Raw genomic sequence first — 4,420 nt, forward strand, 5'->3', positions numbered from 1 at the left:
CCCCCCCCACCCGTGTCATGCATACAAGTGGCCATACTCAGCAGGTATTAGGGGGGTCACAGGAGCACTGCACTTATTTGAACAGTATGTAGTTTGACAGACATTGGATTGTCCTCAAAGTTAGTGTGAGTTTTTCCATTGGTTTTGCCAACCTTTGGATAGTTCACCAAATATTATTTTTGCTCGCAACTTATTTTTCATTTATTTGGTTTGCATGTGAGGGAGAGTTTTCATGGCATCTGAGGTGCATTTTTTGATTGAGGTACAGTTATCTTTATGTGTTGAATGCCTGATATATGCTAAGTTTTAAAAAGTGTATGTTAATCAGTTGGATAACATTTCAGTGCTAAAGGATAGAAATAAATAGGAACTTATTGTACAACTAAAACTTACAGTTTTTCCTGAGGTTCTCATTGTTCCTAGACCCACACTAAGTACTATTTCTATCTTAATATTAGATTTAAAGGCCAGTCTTCAAGGTGACAATTATACTTTCTGTTGTCTCAACACCATTAATTGTTTTATACCTGTCTAATATTATGCACATGGAATAAATCATTTATTGTTCACTGACCAAATGTTATAAAATGGAGAAACATTTATTACTGCTTGGAAAAAAATATTTAGTTTGTTCTGAGACAAAAGTGCATTTTGTTTAAAAAGAGTAAGTATATATTGATATTTTTTAAACAAATGTTTCAATTTCTATAACTTTTTTTTCCTGTACATGACCAGAACAGTTAGATGCATCAATGAATTGTTTGTTGGTAGGAATAGGCATTTTTCATCTCGAGTTTCTTCTGAAAAATGTCTCCCAGGTCTGATAAGGGTTCCATGGATTTCAGTCTACAAAGTTAAGCAATTGCAGAATTAGTGGCCATATGCCCTAATGCACAGCAGTAGATACTGAAATCATCATAAAGCACCTTAATGTTGTCTTAGCTACTGAAAATAGATTTTTGCAGTTTGTGACCATATTCAGATCATAAAGTTATGCATTCAGTGTAATTATAAATTAATTTATTATTTAATTATAAAATAATTAAAGTAGTTATTAATATTATTCTAATATTATAAAAGCCTTAGTCTGTCTGTCCATAATGCTTTATTCGCACTCTGATTGGCTGTCTCGGCAGCCAATCAGAGTGCTCTACACAGATAGCGACAGACAGTGGAGTGGCGCCATGACAGTGGGGACTGAGGAGCTGAAGGGGAGGGGGACGAGGCCAGCAGAGCTCCTTGTCCCCCTCCCCTGCTTCTTAGAGGTGGGGTCCAGAGCACTGCCGTAACAGAGGATGGAGCAGGGAGGTGAGGCTAGTGGTGCTGGTCTTGCCCCCTCAGTTGTGCTTCTTGGAAGCAGCAGGGGAACAGGGGAGGGAGGGGAGCAGGAAGGGAAAGGGGGTTATCAGTGGCTGCACCTCACTGCAGCCATGACTGCTGCAGTGGTCGCAGGCCCCGGCCCTGGCCCAAAGAGGCGGGGGGGAGTGGGGAAATGGCCCAGGCCCCGGCCTAAAGCAGTGGGAGGAGGTGGGGAATGGCCCCAGCCCTGGCCTCTTCCCTGGCCCCAGCCTGAAGAGGTGGGAAACAGCCCCAGCCCTGGCCTCAGCCCAAAGTGATGGTGGGGAGGTGGGGACCAGCCCAGACCCTGGCCCGAAGGGGAGGTAAGAAACGACACAGGCCCCAGCCCCGGCCTGAAGCGGTGGGGGGAGGCGGGGAGTGGCCCTGTCCCAAAGGGGAGTGGGGAAACGGCTCTGGCCTGAAGTGGTGGGAGAAGGTGGAGAGCAGCCCTGGCCAAGGGGGTGGAGGGCGGACTGAGGCCTCTCTCCCTGCCCGCCCTCCTATCATTCTTGACGGCCAGTTTGCTAGTATAATATAATGCTTTTGAAGATGAATTGTCAAGTGAAGATGAAGAGGAAACAGAAAAACTCAAAACTGTGTACAAATTCCTCACTGACTGTGTCACTGAACATAGCAATACAAAATACATTGTAGTGTGCATTTTTTAAATATTCTTTTCTGTGACTGGAAAATCCTTTGGCACCTTTTGTTTAACAAAAAGCATCTTAGTGATAAATAATTTGGCATTGTTGTTGGCATTGGTAATCCCACTGATTTTTGTGGGACTCTCAGTGCAGTTTTCCACATATATCCATTGAGGGCTCTAGTTCTACTATTCAAAATTAGTTCTGCTGCAAGTAGGACTAACTCAACCTTCATACCTGAAGCACTGTTACAGAAATAGTGTTTCATCATTGTGGAGTTTTCCCAGCAGTAAGTCTTTTTGTGAGACTTGCTACCTTTGGAAAAGGGTTCCAGAATTCCTGTTATGATGATATATATAAGAACACTTCCAACTTTAAACATGGAAACTGCCTTGACCTCAGTATCCTTTCTGAATGAGTGCCATACAGTATGGAAATGCACAAATTCTTAACCTTTCTACTGAAATAGTAGTTAAATTTATATTGTAATAGGAACTGGTATTTCAAAATTAACAGGTCTGGGTTATGGTTTCCACTAGAAGTAACTGAAATAGAGCATTAAACGTATCGTGCTTTCTCAGTGCCTTAAAAACTTAGTGTTTTTCAACAGTTGCTAGATTTCTTCATTAGAGGGGATGTTTTATAGAGTTGGTTATAAACTACAAAGATCAGATACAGTTTTAGACCTTAATCATCTCTAAATTCAGATCAGTTTTTTGGGTGGCTCGTAATATAGCTAGGTGCCAGGTACAATGTCAATGTTCAGGCCCAAATCCCAGCTTCAGCAAAAGTTCAGGGGTGTACAAACCCAACTTTGTGAAACTACTCATTTCCAATCTGACAGTATAAGGGATTACTTTAGTGAATACTGATAGTGTACTAGGGGTCTTGGTTCATACCACAAGAACATTCTGTGAGGGGGTTTCTTTAAACAAATCTTAATTTTCCTGAGATACACAGCAAAGTCAAGATTATTCTGTAATCATCAGCCTGCCCACCAGAGTTGATTATTATAGAGTCTACTATAAATTGAAAAAGGAAGATGACAGAGGAGGGAAAAATGCTAGCTATTATAAAATATACCAGAGAACTGTTTGATGATCAAAAATGAAATGCACTAGGGGGAATAGATTTAATAAAGATAAGGTAGTGGACATTTATAAATGAAACTAAGCTTCTGATAGACTGGCATTTAGCCTGAGCAGTGAGATGTGAAGGTCTTCATGAGATTCTTTTTTTTTTTTCATATCAAAATCCTCTATCAGCTAATCACAGCCTATTATATCAACATTCTGCATGCTTCATGAACAGGGAAAATGGAAGCTCATTCTCAGTGTTGTAGCTTGTTTTAAAATAATTATTTCTAATAGAAGTTTCTATTTCACCTCTTACCTTAGCAGTCGGTCAGAAAGCTTCAGTTCCTAGCAGGAATCTTTAGAAAGTCAAGGATTCAAAGGATATAGGCAGACAAGGTATTCAAAGGTCATTTGTTCCTTTATCAAAGACTTGCAGGGGGTGAATAACTTCCCCCATCCCCCCACACACTCTTTTGTTGTTTACTGGGGCACAGAAAATCCAACTTGGGGCTTTGCATCCCTGTAGGTTGTCCCTAAAGGAACACTGTGTGCTTACCCAAATACAGTTACCTTAATTGTCACATTGTTTGGGGGGGCAGATTGAATCCATAGAGGGAGTTGCTGGGGACCAGGAGAGTTTGGCAGGATCAGGATGGCTCATGGGGTCCATGGGGAGGGGTGGGGGAGTTGGGTGTTCTCTCCCCTACCCCTGGGTGAAGGGGCTTTTTAACCCCCCAGCCCTCCCCCAGATAAACAACACCCCCATCCCACCCACCACTCCCCCAACCATGACTTAACTTCCTCAGCTCCTGGCATTGCTGAATGCTGGTAAAACTGGCATGAGGAGCGGTTTGTGAGATGTTGCGTTAGCAGACCTTGGGCGGGGGGTGGGGTTGTCCGATTGTCCATCTGGGGGTGAGGAGAGAAGCCAGGGGGCTAAAACTAGCCCAGAGCCAGAAAGGGGATAGGAAAAGCACAGCCCTAGAGCTAGGGCCATTTGTTAGGCTTTCCCAGACCTGGGCACTGAACTGTTCAGAAGGTCAGGACATTTAGATCAGTCTAAGTTAGACTGCCTCAGAGGTAGGGTTAGCTTAGATTGGCTTAGCCACTTTTAGAGTGATCTGATTTCCCTGAACTTCTGTATGGTTCACACTTGGATCAACCTAACTGAAAATCTAAGTGTAAGGTCCACACCTGGGCAAACTAGATAGATAGGGTGGCCATTTTTAATTTGATCTAAACTCCCTATAACCTCCCCAAATGTATGTATGTACCCTTAGAGTTCAGAGTAGTACTTGTTGGGTGCATCTACATATGTGCTTTAATGTGCAGTGGCCTATTTTACTGTGTATTAGAGCGTCG

The 4,420-nt window shown here is 42.7% G+C and overlaps 1 protein-coding gene across 1 annotated transcript in view; it reads left to right on the forward strand.

The window, feature by feature from the left end:
- Positions 1 to 4,420, forward strand: part of LOC102379812 (FRAS1-related extracellular matrix protein 2-like) — a gene marked incomplete at its 5' end in the record, with an annotated part of 138,667 nt that overhangs the window by 73,923 nt on the left and 60,324 nt on the right. The window lies entirely within an intron of this gene.

The sequence above is a fragment of the Alligator sinensis genome, unplaced genomic scaffold, assembly GCF_000455745.1.
Source record: "Alligator sinensis unplaced genomic scaffold, ASM45574v1 scaffold1854_1, whole genome shotgun sequence".
Lineage (NCBI taxonomy): Eukaryota > Metazoa > Chordata > Crocodylia > Alligatoridae > Alligator > Alligator sinensis.